Source organism: Schistocerca nitens, chromosome 1 (genome assembly GCF_023898315.1).
Source record: "Schistocerca nitens isolate TAMUIC-IGC-003100 chromosome 1, iqSchNite1.1, whole genome shotgun sequence".
In the NCBI taxonomy this organism is placed as follows: Eukaryota; Metazoa; Arthropoda; class Insecta; order Orthoptera; family Acrididae; genus Schistocerca; species Schistocerca nitens.
The window spans coordinates 447,865,558-447,880,393 of NC_064614.1; positions in this window are offsets into that span (position 1 = coordinate 447,865,558).

Sequence of the window (14,836 nt, forward strand, 5' to 3'; positions counted from 1 at the left end):
CTGTGCTCTGTCATTTTTAAATACCTTAGATTTTCTTACAGATAAAAATTGCTCGTAATCAACGTTATCGTCACTGAATGTGTGAAAAGGTTCACGATCGCATAAGAATCTGTTTGTCTGTGTCCCTTCGTATTCTAAGTCACGTAGTCTCTGTAAATTATCTAAATTACACTGGCTGTGTGAGTGTGACAAATGTTCGGAATGTGCCGTATGCTGTGACGTGTTATTGACTGAAATATTTTTTATCTCTGTCATTTCTTGCTGTAAAGTTGACAATTTTCTACATAATGTATTATTGGACGAATCTATCTCACTGATCGTCTGCTGTAAATTTTGGAATTCAGGTGTTTGATTAAACGAAATCGGTGAAGTATCGTCTGATTTGCTGTCATTATTACTTTCGATAACATCAATACGACTGGCCAATTCATCATATTTTTCAGTCAGTATTTTTACCTGTTCATCGTTTCTAGTGTCACAAGCATTAATTTGTTTTTGTATTTTACTTGTGGTTTCGTTCAATTTTTTAACGTCAGCTTTGATGACATCGGGATCCTGAATTAGTTCTAATTGTCTGTCGGTCACTGTCTGAAAGTCTACTGTGTGTGTGTGTGTTTTTGTTTTAAGATTGGAAATTTCATCACGCAATTCGGTGTTCAACTGTTTGATAGTATTAATTTCGTCCGCTACTGTAGCAATATTGTTGTCTACGCATGTTTTTGCTTTCGTAAACAATTTACGTTTATCTTCCTGTCTCTGTGCGGTAATTGTTTCCATGACTTGTCGCTTTACTTTATTCTGTTCCTGTATGAATTTAGGGAAACGCGTTTCACTGTTTTGTAGGTGATGATTAAAACGTTCGTCAATTTGACTGTTCTGTTGGTCGAATTTCGCGTCTACTTTTGCATCCGGTGTGCGCGAAAGTTCTGCTGTCATTAATTTAAACTCGTCGCGTAACTGTGTTGCGTTTTAGAGCATTGTTTACTGACTGCACTAATTTCGTCTCTAAGTGATTCTGTTGTAGCTGTTTGCATATTCCTTAATTCTTGAGCCACATATCTAATTTCTTCACTACTGTTCCTAGCACAAGCATTAATTTCCTCACGTAATTGTTCTTTAGTATCATGACATTGCGCGGCAACGGCTATAATCTGATCACTAAGCTGTCTATAATTGTTGTCTAGTTTTTCATTAATTTCATTAATTTGTTGGTTGAGATTTTCACTAAGTTGTTTGTGATTGCTATCTTGCTTATCATTCGACTGTTTAAGACTTTCAAAAAGATGTTTGTTATTGTTGTCTTGTTTTTCACTAAGTTGTTTGAAATTGTTGTCTTGTTTTTTTATTATGTTCATTAATTTGTAGCAACAATGCCATAATTTGATCCGAGCCAAAATTAGCAACTCTATTCTCTGTGCAGTGTGTTGGTGTATCTGCATTTGTCACGTTTTCTGTAACCATTTGGTCATTCTGTAATTCTTGAAAAGGTTTCCCAATCGAATGTGCACTGTTGGTCACTAAATCGGAATCTAATAAATCTGTCGTACTTTGAGTACACTGTTCATTTTCGTTAGAAAAATTTATCTGTTCACAATTCAAATTTTGCAAACCGGGTGTGTTAAACTGGGCAGCGTTCATTGTAACAGAACTTCCTGCGTCATCAATTGTCGTTAAATTAACAAAGGACACAATTTAATTTGTTTGCTCATCGTTAGCATTAAAATCATTACTAGTGGTCGGTAGGCACTGATTGTCTGTAAATGGAGGATTGTCATCATTACACTGAGTGTCACAAGTACTATCAGTCAAATTATTCGAGTCTGCTATTTCACTCATTACACATCGCGATGTACTGTTAACAGTTTTTCGCGGCATTTTCACTAATCAAAATTAAGCACAAATGAAACAAGGACAATGCAAAATGCAACAAACGCAATTACAACAAAGTGCAACAAATTGCCGATGATCTGTGAAAGAAAGAGTGACAAATTAGTAAATGCGTTGCACCAGATGCAAACTACATTTAAATAAATAAGAGCAGATATATGACTACTTCTCAGAAGATTCACAAAGAAATACGATCCTAGCCGGATGTCGCCAAGTGTAACCTCCCCACAGAAATTATTAATGTATTTGAACCATATGTAACCTCCCAACAAAATTATTACAATTAAATGAAAATGAACCATGCCTAAACTTCTCACAAAAATAATAATTAAATGAATTTTTTAATATTGTATCCTCTGAACAAAATTGGCTCCCTATTATAGTCTCCGTGGAGAAATGCATTCACATTTAATGTTCCCACAAAATTTTATTCCTAAACCCGGAAATAATAAAAAAATTCAGTAACCTGGTAAATTTTATGACGACAGCAACGCTGCGCCTCGGCCCTATATTCTGAATAAAAAAAGCAAAAATTCTTACCTCAATAAAAACTGCAAATATATCTGCTCTTACATAAAAATTTTCGGCACAGCTCCGTGCAATGCTGGCCTATGCTTTCTGATTCGTGAACGGAATAATTATTCAGTGGAAAAAAATTTAAATTGAAATGAATGCCTTTTTTTAATTGCTTTATATTATAAAAATTGTTATTGGGGCTTTTTTTTAAAGAAATTAAATGACAATTAATATACATTACTAGATATGCGCAAGGCTGCTTCTTTACCTTGTACAACAATACTCATCCTCCAGAGTCCTGACCAGAGTCCCGAGCAGACCAGACAGCCGACACGCGCCGACTACCGCCGACTCACGCAGACTACTCAAGACTACTGTCGACACGCGCAGACAAGCGCAGACTCACGACAAGCAACAACTAACGACATACTGCTCTCTGGTCAGAGACTCTCCTATGCCTTGCCTATTGCAGGCAGCGCATACAGTGCATACCTCACCTCTTACAAGCTTCTCCATTTCTCTGCACTATACTATTGACAGCTATTTATTTATTTCAGCGTGGCGAGTACACTATATTTTCAGTTGCCATGGATGCATTTTCTGTTAGATTAGTCGTTGAGCTTTGTCCTTAGGCTGGCTTCGTTCCCGTTTAATCAAAAAGTTCCGACAGTAAGCGAAAGTCGTTGCAGGGGCAACAGAATTCATACGCACGTTTATCTTCCCGTACCTGAGCGTAGAGCTATACATTGCACATAAGTTCCTTTTGTTGCTATTGAGTATTGCAATATACTAGACAGTCAGAAAATTGGAGTGGAAACATCGAAAAATCACGTAGTAGTGCTACCCATCACACTTTGACAGTTGTTGAGTTTAGTTCCAATATTTACCTGCTACTTGACGGGATAGAGATCTGCAATAGCTCGCCTTTTTTCTCTTTGCATACACCACATTTCTTTTTCAGATTCCGGTGTCCTAATGTAAACAACCCTTGGTTGTTCTACAAAACGACGAAAATCGGTACAATTCCTCAAACAAGGCCTCTTCGAATTTCCAACACTAACCTGCCAATGGACTGTTCCTATTGCCCAAATCATAATAGTGAACCAAAATCTTTAAGTTAACACCTAGGTCTAGGACAAAATATATACTCAGCACACTACTTAAATTCGATGGCTTAGGGCATTCCATGCCAATATTTCTGTCTGCATTTGCCATGTCATTTGTGGAGAATGTCAGCAAGCACATTACCTTTAAGAATGAAGTTCATTTCACTCGAATGTTCATGTTAATTGTTTAATGGATAAACTTGCTGACTTGTCATTATCAGCAGTCCAGAAAAAATAAAAAGATTAAAAAAATACACAAGTTAACGTGTACCGAAATTACATCGATAAACTGAATAAAAACGTTTCACGCTATATTAAATTTAAAGGTGACATCATAAATAATTCTTGGCCAATGGCTGCTTCATGACATGCTAGTAATCCACTTTTCGTGTGGCTCCTATTATAGGACTGACTCGAGCTAGCCATTCTAAGTTCTTATAGAGCCATTACAGTTTGGTTTATATGCATCACTTAAAATTACGTTATCGTAAAATAAGAGTAAAATACTCTCAAGAACTACAATTGAGGGTACTGGTACTGGACATTTCTTCCAACGTCTCGCTCTGAACTAGGTACCAGCGGGTCGAGGAACCACTACACTAGCGTTTATTACACACGCAGACTACGCATTCGAGCAACGTATCATGTTTCCACAGTTAATCATTTTCCTGCGATTGACGTGCATAGATCACATGAATGATGTGAAATACGACGCTAAGGTAAGGTAGGGCATATCATCTAGTCCTTATTGCTTCGCACAAATCGTATTTTTAAAGCTAAAACAAGAAAATCACTTCGTTAACTTTCTTTCAACATGCACTATTCATTTACGTATTTTAGGAATCTCTTACATGTAGCACAACTCTTGCTGAATGGAGAATAATGTTGAAGTCGTACGAAAACGTTATTACTGTTAGAAAACGTTTCGTTACAACACCGCTACCGTAGCTGTTAAATGACTACCGTTGTTGTAATAGCGAGCCATTGTGGCGCAGCAGTGAAAGGAGACCAGTGTCTTTTCGTTAATCACGGCTCGATAGAAACTTTTCCTGACCCACTTACAGCTCGGTTGATGCAATCAAGTATGGCCGTTCCGTTTCTCCATTCCGTAATTAAGACGTTTTTGCAGCGCAAAGTAGTTTATAATAATGCGCAGTTCCTCCTGCATTCTGCCACGAAAATTTCGGAAACGTGCTTCTCAATCTCAGCAGTCAAGTGTATAATTGTCCATCCACTCATAATACGGAGCAAGCCGGTCCAAATTCCTGTCCGACTACCGAGAAATAGGTTTTCAGTAGCTTCCCTAAACCTCTACGGTGGAACACCGGGATGATTCCTTTGAAGAAGACACCCTTATGGCAACTGATGCCAAACTGTACGTTAACTGAACGATTTCCATGCCCAACGCTATTGAGTGTACACCTACCTCTACCTCTGAGTCACAGCTCTAGTACAAGATAAGTAATTTAAGTAGTAATAAACTGTTTTTAACACTTTAAACTAATTTATTACGTTAATTATAGTGCTCTTCAAGCGTACCATTAAAGGTTTTGTCTTACTCGCGTATTTGCACAGTAATCACGTAAAGGTCGTTTTGTTTACATATCGCGGCCAGGCCAAACTTTTGAGCTTTCAGATTAAACTTCATACCGCAATTTTAAGTGCATTTCCTGATAGTTTAGTGTGCTAAATACGTTTGCTGCCCCTTTATATCTGTAGAGTATCGTCATCTCTTAAGTAATTTCCAGTAATAAACTTCTGAACCACTGTTTACATTGTCGCGAGTAGGCCTAATTTTTCGTACACGTATTTTCATTGTTTTCCGGTAACTTAATTGTCTTTCTGTCACTAAAATCGATTTGTACCGTGAGTGTAAAGTGCCTGACGTGCCGTAGAATCGTTAGCTCCGGGGTCTGGTGTGATGGATGGAGTAATTTTTTTCAGTGGGGCGACTGTAGTGGCGTGGGAATTGGGAAAATGAGCGAGACTCATCAGTGGTTCTGTAGGCTATGCGGTAGAGATAGAAAGATTGTGGAACAGGAGGGGAAAATTGCTGACCTTCAGGCTGAGTTAGATGAGGCCAGGCGAGAACTGGGCAGGTTAAGGGGGGAGAAGGGTAAACAGGGGTGGGAAGTGGCAACAGGCATAAGGAACAGGCCAAGAAATTCTTCTGACAGCTTTGTTATTAATGTACAAAATAGGTTTGACCTTTTGCCTCAGTCAGAAACTGATGAGCCTCTCACAGAAGTAGATGTAGATAGGGCTCAACTAGCTTTCTGCAGCAAATTGAATAAGAATGTAGGGAAGTCTGCAAAGAGAAAGAAAGTCTTGTTGCTAGGTAGTTCGCATGCTAGGGGTGTGGGCCAACTTCTGCAGGATGAATTAGGGTCAGAATACCAGGTCACAAGTTTTTTCAAACCTAGTGCTGGACTGGGGCAGGTTACAGAGGATTTAGGTTCAATATGTAGAGGCTTCACTAAGGAAGATACCGTGGTTATTGTGGGTGGGCCAGCCAACAGTATTGACAGAGATCTGGGGTTCAGCATAGAGTGTGACCTGGCAAAGATTGCATCAACATCGAGTCATACCAGTGTTGGGTTTGTGTCGGTTCTGGAGCGCCACGACCGACCTCATTTGAGCTCTTCTGTCAGGAGAATTAATTTGGAGTTGGAACGGCTACTTGGATCTGGTGCAGGGTCACACATTGATGCGGTCCCTGTTGATTCACTCTGTAGGTGGGACTATACTAGACATGGAGGAGGAGGAGGATATTGGTGTTTAACGTCCCGTCGACAACGAGGTCATTAGAGACGGAGCACAGGCTCGGATTAGGGAAGATGGGGAAGGAAGTCGGCCGTGCCCTTTCAAAGGAACCATCCCGGCATTTGCCTGGAGTGATCTAGGGAAATCACGGAAAACCTAAATCAGGATGACCGGACGCGGGATTGAACCGTCGTCCTCCCGAATGCGAGTCCAGTGTCCTACCGCTGCGCCACCTCGCTCGGTTTACTAGACATGGCCTACACCTCAACAAGAAAGGGAAGGGTAAACTGGCTGGGCTGATAGCAGGAAATTTAAAGGGGGGAGGAACTACATCTCACAGTGGAAACTCGTTTTTAGTGTTAGATCAGTGTCCAGTGGGAAACTCAGCCAGGCAAGTACTAAAGATGTTAAAAACGTTCAAGATACTTACAAAAGTAAAGTGAAAAGTAATGTTAGTATATTTCATCAAAATATTGGGGGATTGAAGAATAAAATTGATGAGCTTCTGCTTTGTTTAGAAGATATAGAAACTCAGAATGTAATAGATGTACTATGCCTGTCTGAGCATCACATTGTCACTGATATGCAAAAGGTTAGCATCAATGGGTACAAATTAGCTGCACATGTAAGTAGAGATAATATGAGAGGAGGAGTTGGCATATATGTCAAAAGCTTCCACAGTGTAAAAAATTTAGAAACTAAAAAATTTTGTGTAGAGCAACATATGGAAGCATGTGCCACTGAACTAAAACTAAATGATGGCACTTCCATAATTGTAACAGTGTATAGGTCCCCCTCAAGGAATTTCCAGCTATTTCTAGAAAACTTGGATGCTTTGTTGTGCTATCTGTCAGACAGGGGGAAGCAAATTATCATTTGTGGGGATTTCAATGTTGATTCCCTGAAAGAGTGTAATAGGAAGAATGACCTTGTAGTATTACTCAGTTCTTTCAATTTGAGTTCCGTCATTGATTTTCCTACTCGGATAACAAAGAACAGCAGGACATTGATAGATAACTTTTTTATAGACCAAGATAAGTTTAAGGACATAAATGCTTATCCTGTTGAGAATGGTCTTTCAGATCATGGTGCACAGCTAGTTACAGTACATGACATAGCTCCATGCAGTATATCAAATCAGAATTTCAAAGCAGTGCGTTCAATTAACAATATAAATATTGCAAACTTTACGGAAAGCCTAAAGCAGGTAGACTGAGATGAAGTGTATAAGGAACCCGATGCAAACTTGAAATGTAACTTATTTCACGATACATTTTTAAGTGTATTTGAAAATTGTTTTCCCAAGAAAATAGTTAAACATAATTCCAAGAAAACATATAAAAAACCTTCGCTAACTAAAGGAATAAGAATATCTTGCAACCGTTAAAGAGAACTGTATCTAACAGCAACAGGTAGTACTGACCCCAAAATTGTTCAATATTATAAAAACTATTGTGCGGTACTAAGAAAAGTTATTAAAAAGTCCAGAAGCATGTGTATCATGTCTGAGATCAGTAACTCTGATAATAAAATTAAAGCAATTTGGAATATTATTGAAAGGGAAACAGGGCAACCAAGAGCATAGGAAGACTTGAGTGCCATAAAACTGAATGACAAGTGTACTAACAAACAATCAGAAATTTAAAATATTTTCAATAATCATTTTTTAAATGTTGTGGAGAAAATAGGATCTAGATCTTCACTAGAAGAGGTAAGGCTTCTAATAGAAGAGGCCATACCTGTGCAGTTTGAAACAACTGTATTTGCACCAACCTCTCCCTCTGAAATCAGTAAAATAATAAACTCACTGAAAAGTAAAAGTTCTTACGGAATCGATGGCATTTCCAGCAAGGTACTTAAATCTTGTTCCCCACAGATAAGTAGGATTCTCAGCCACGTATGTAATAGCTCTTTGGAGCAGGGTGTTTTCCCCGATAGACTGCAATATGCCATTGTATAACCATTGCATGAAAAGGGGGATACATCGGATGTCAACAACTATCGCCCAATCTCTCTTCTGACAGCTCTATCAAAAATTTTTGAGAAAATAATGTATTCAAGAGTATCCTCTCATATTTGTAAAAATAAAGTACTAACAAAACGTCAGTCTGGTTTTCAAAAAGGCCTTTCAACAGAAAATGCTATATACGTTTTCACTGATCAAATATTAAATGCTCTGAATAACCGGACATCACCCATTGGTATTTTTTGTGATCTCTCAAAGGCCTTTGATTGTGTAAATCATGGGATCCTTTTAGATAAGCTAAATCATTATGGTTTGAGGGGGGCAGTGCACAAATGGTTTAATTCATACTTAACTGGAAGAATGCAGAAAGTTGAAATAAGTGGTTCATGTAATATTAAAACAACAGCTGATTCCTCAAACTGGGGGGCTATCAAGTACGGGGTCCCACAGGGTTCGGTCTTAGGTCCTTCACTGTTCTTGATATACATTAATGACTTACCACTCCACATTGATGAAGATGCAAAGTTAGTTCTTTTTGCTGATAATACAAGTATAGTAATAACATCCAAAAACCAAGAACTAAGTGATGTAATTGTAAATGATGTTTTTCACAAAATTATTCAGTGGTTCTCAGCAAACGGACTCTCTTTAAATTTTGATAAAACACAGTATATACAGTTCCGTACAGTAAATGGCACAACTCCAGTAATAAATATAGACTTTGAACAGAAGTCTGTAGCTAAGGTAGAATTTTCAAAATTTTTAGGTGTTCCCATTGATGAGAGGTTAAACTGGAAGCAACACATTGATGGTCTGCTGAAACGTCTGAGTTCAGCTACGTATGCTATTAGGGTTATTGCAAATTTTGGTGATAAGAATCACAGTAAATTAGTTTACTATGCCTACTTTCATTCACTGCTTTCGTATGGCATCATATTCTGGGGTAATTCATCGTTGAGTAGAAAAGTATTCATTGCTCAAAAACGTGTAATCAGAATAATTGCTGGAGCCCACCCACGGTCATCCTGCAGACATCTATTTAATGATCTAGGGATCCTCACAGTAACCTCACAGTATATATATTCATTTATGAAATTTGTTGTTAATAATTCAACCCAGTTCAAAAGTAATAGCAGTGTGCATAGCTATAACACCAGGAGAAAGGATGATCCACACTATGCAGGGTTAAATCTGACTTTGGCAGAGAAAGGGGTAAATTATGCTGCTACAAAAGTCTTTGGTCACCTACCAAACAGCATCAAAAGCTTGACAGATAGCCAACCAACATTTAAAAATAAATTAAAAGAATTTCTAGATGACAACTCCTTCAACTCATTGGCTGAATTTTTAGATATAAATTAAGGGAGGGGGAAAAAAGAAGAAAATCAACTTAAACATTAGTGTCATGCAATATCTTGTGTAATGTAATATCTTGTAGAGACATCTTTTATTAAGCTGACACGTTCCACATCGTTACGAAGTGTCGTATTCATGATCTATGGAACAAATATTAATCTAATCTAATCTAATCATCCAAACTCTGCAAATAAGTGTTAAGTGTATGATGGAGGGTACCTTCCTTTGTACTGCATATTGATGTATGTTTCTTTCCATTCGAGTACGGAGTGTGGTAAAAATGAAATTGTAAATGCCTCTGTGCACACTTTATAGGCATACTCTTGTCTTCTCGGTCCCTATAGGAGTGGTACGTAACTTTCGTTAGGATATTCCCAGATTCTTCACGCAGTATTCGTTCCTGATGCATTATAAGCAGGGTTCCTCGGGGTTGTTTTGTTGTTGTTGTGGTCTTCAGTCCTGAGACTGGTTTGATGCAGCTCTCCATTCTACTCTATCCTGTGCAAGTTTCTTCATCTCCCAGTACCTACTGCGTCCTACATCCTTCTGAAACTTCTTAGTGTATTCATCTCTTTGGCTCCCTCTACGATTTTTATCCTCTACGCTGCCCTCCAATACTAAATTGGTGATCCCTCGATGTCTCAGAACATGTCCTGCCAACCGATCCCTTCTTCTAGTCAAGTTGTGCCACAAGCTCCTCTTCTCCCCAATTCTATTCAATACCTCCTCATTAGTTATGTGATCTACCCATCTAATCTTCAGCATTTTTCTGTAGCACCACATTTCGAAAGCTTCTATTCTCTTCTTGCCCAAACTATTTATCGTCCACGTTTCAGTTCCATACATGGCTACACTCCATACAAATACTTTCAGAAACGACTTCCTGACATTTAAATCTATACTCTATGTTAACAAATTTTTTTTTTCATAAACGCTTTCCTTGCCATTGCCAGTCTACATTTTATATCCTCTCTACTTCGACCATCATCAGTTATTTTGCTCCCCAAATAGCAAAACTCCTTTACTACTTTAAGTGTCTCATTTCCTAATCTAATTCCCTCAGCATCACTCAACTTAATTCGACTACATTCCATTATCCTCCGGGTAATCGGCGACTATTTTCAGGCGCCTGCCAGTTCAGGTTTTTCAGCAATTCGTCTACGCTCTTCTCTTAAGTCAAACAAACCTCTAACCATTCGTGTTGCCGTTCTCTGTATACGAGGTGTGTTTTTTAAGTAAATACCGTTTTGAAATTATAAAAAGACGTGCTAAGGTATTTCAATAATTTAATTTTACATAAAAGCCTGTGCCTTAATCTACTTTTCTACATAATTTCCATCAATATTGAGGCACTTGTCATAACGATGTACCAGTTTTTGAATACCCTCCTCATAGAACTCTGCCGCCTGACTTGTTAACCACTGCATCACCACTGTTTTGACTTCGTCATCGTCCTGAAGACTCTGACCGCCGAGGTGTTTCCTTAAGTGCAGGAACAGATGGTAGTCACTGGGCGCAAGATCGGGGCTGTACGGAGGATAATCTAGAGTTTCCCATCGAAAAGATGTCATGAGATCTTTGGTCTGATTCGCCACATGCGGACGGGCATTGTCGCGCAGCAAAACGATGCCCTTGCTCAACTTCCATGGACTGTTGCTTTCGTTCTGGTGTGACGTAGGCTACCCATGTTTCAACGCCCGTAACAATTTGGCTTAAAAAATCATCACCGTCGTTATGCTACCGCTCAAGGAAAGTCAATGCACTGTCTAAAAGTTTGGTTTTGTGCACATCCGTCAACATTTTCGGTACCCAATGTGCGCACAATTTTCGGTAATTCAAGTGCTCGGTCACAATGCCATACAAAACACCACGAGAAACATTAGGAAAGTCATCCCGCAATGAGGAAATCGTAAAGCGTCTGTTTTCTCTCACCTTATTGTCCACTTACAGCACCAAACTTTCATTAACGACCGAAGGACACCCACTCCGTTGTTCATCATGCACATTTGTGCGGCCATCTTTAAATGATCTCACTCACTTTCTTACTATTCCATCACTCATAATGTTTTCTCCGTAAACTGCACAGATCTCACGACAAATATCGATCGCTTTTAGGCCTTTAGCACTAAGAAATCTTATAACAACCTGTACTTCACAGTCGGTGGGACTCACGATTATCGGAGGCATCTTAACACAACGTAACCAAGGAAGAATCAGACTGTAATGGCGTCAGTGCGTAAATTAAGGTACAGGCTTTCATGTAAAAATAAAAGTATTGAGTTATCTTAGCACGTCTTTTTTTTAATTTCGAAACGGTACTTACTTAAAAACACGCCTCGTACATTCCGTATTCCCTACCAATTAAGAGTCGATCCGCACAGACTTGTCGGCAGGCTGTGTTAGAACACGCTTACAACGGCGGGCTGAAAAGCAATGTCACCGAAATTTTATGTGAAAATCATTAAAGATTTTTAAATAAAACAAACGTTATTAACATTCTGCATCTTTATATTTCATGTCTACATATTTGTAGCTCTCTGCCGCTAGAGGATTCCGAATTATATCGCGTGACATGGTGGTGTGTAACGTAACTCTGTCGGTGCGTGAGTAACAGCGTGCTGAAATCGAGTTTTGACTTCTAAGAAGGGAGAAACAACGTGCTGAAATCTAGTTTCTAATTCAAACAGATTTTCCACAAATGGAACACTCTCTCCTTCAGCATGATATGCCAGACCACACACGAGCGCTTCGACATCTGCAACGATCTGACGCCTTCAATTCACTGCCACACACGTCCCGACTTGGCACCATCCGATTTTTCTCTGTTTCCAGAAATTAAAGAACACCTCCGAGGACTTCACTTTGATAGTGCTGATGCAGAGGTGAGGCTGTGAGTCCGTCAACGAAGTGAAACATTCTACAGTGACGGCAGCAACAAACTGGTCTCTCGTTGAGAGAAATGTGTTTGTCGCCAGGGTGACTAACTTGAGAAAGAAATACGTAAACACGAAGAATAAAGATGTAGAATGTTAATAACGTTTTTTTCACTCAAAAAGCTTTAAGAGCTTTTCTATACACATTTCTGAGGCATTACTTTACAGCCCGCCCTCGTACATGTGACACACGAGTGTTTTGTATGCAGTCTTCATTGTGAAACGACTACATTTTCCCAGTCTCCTACTACTAACCCGAGAAGTGACACCTGCTTCACCTTCGACTGAGCAAATGTTACTTTTCATGTCACTCCCTCACAGGCTGTTACACCCGGATATTTTTCGTAGCTGTCTGGTTCCAAGCGTTACTCATTTATATTTTAGTCACAGGATACTACGTTTTCCCTTTGTGTGAGGTGCAGTTCTACGCTTGCGAACATCTAAAGCAACTTGCCAATTGTCGCAAAACTCTGATATCTCGTCTGTGTTTGACTGCGTATTTGTGCAACGTTTTTCAGATAATATTGCTGGGAAATAACTACAACATCTGCAAAATTCTAAACTTTCTATTAGTATTATACTATTAATAGTGCATGCCAGGTCATTAATATGGAACATGGACAGCACGAGTACCAGTAAACTTCCCTGCGGCATGCATGAAGTTACTATTACTTCTGTACATGACTCTTCATCCAAGATATCACGCTGGGTGCTTCCTACCAAGACATACTCAGTGAAGTAAAAAAATTAGTTTGCTACTGCAGATGATACTACAGAGTCAAATTCTATTTGAAAGTCAAGAAATACTACATCCATACGACTGTTTTGGTTCGTGCCGTCCCGAATGTCATGTGAATAAAGTACTAGTTAGGTCTCTCCAATTTCGGAATATATGCTGTTCGATAATGAGTTCCTCATTCTCCCTACTCTTGAACTCGGGACACAAGACGGCCGTCAATGATACTGGACGTTATTCTTATGAATCATTTCTGCTGCCCTTCTAGTAGAAGCGTGAAACTCCTGCTTTATTGCAACTACTGTGCACAGGTTTTTGTTCGAGAGATCTACTACATATAACGGTTAAAAATAGGGCTAGCTCAGCAGAAAATTCTGTATAGAATCTGAAACGGATCCTACTGAGCCCATCAGCACAGTAAGTTTAGCAAGTTCGACTGGTTCTCAGTTCAACCGACACTAATGTCTCTATCACATATCTTTGTAGTGATGCGAGAGTTGAACGAGGGCAATACTCCTGTAACTTAAAATTACCAAATAAGCAGCAACCAGTCGCAAAATCATGTTTTCTTTATCTACTTTTGCAAATCGATTTCAACTGATTAACAGCCATCATCGGTGCTTTCAACCAATATGTGCCCTGAGTAGTAACACTGTCTTAAGCAGAGGTCAAACATTAAGTTTATTTTTGACCTCTGCTTAAGACAGTGTTACTACATAAAGTTTATGTTTGACCTCTGCTTAAGACAGTGTTGCTATTCAGGGCACATATTCGTTGAAAGCACCGATGATGGCTATTAATCAGTTGAAATCGATTTGCAAAAGTAAATAAAGAAAACATGATTTTGCGACTGGTTGCTGATTATTTGGTAATTTTATGGTTTACGGTCCCTGCACAATTTGGGAACCACATGGAGCCCACCATTCAGACTCCTGTAACTTCTTTGTCATGGAGACTTTGAAAACAGAGATCAGCATTTCTGATTTTACTTTGCTACCCACGATTGCGGTTCCTGTGTCATCCAAGAGTTTCTAGACACAAACTTTCACCCACTGATAGCCTTCGCACATGATCAGAATTTCTTTGGATTTTGTGAATCATATTTCTCTAAGATTTCTGTAAGATGTTGAAAGCCTCAGTTATTGCCCTCTATACAGGCAAACGTATTTCATTCGACATTTCTCTGTTTACAACATATTGCTTTGTTTTACATTTACACTCCTGGAAATGGAAAAAAGAACACATTGACACCGGTGTGTCAGACCCACCATACTTGCTCCGGACACTGCGAGAGGGCTGTACAAGCAATGATCACACGCACGGCACAGCGGACACACCAGGAATCGCGGTGTTGGCCGTCGAATGGCGCTAGCTGCGCAGCATTTGTGCACCGCCGCCGTCAGTGTCAGCCAGTTTGCCGTGGCATACGGAGCTCCATCGCAGTCTTTAACACTGGTAGCATGCCTCGACAGCGTGGACGTGAACCGTATGTGCAGTTGACGGACTTTCAGCGAGGGCGTATAGTGGGCATGCGGGAGGCCGGGTGGACGTACCGCCGAATTGCTCAACACGT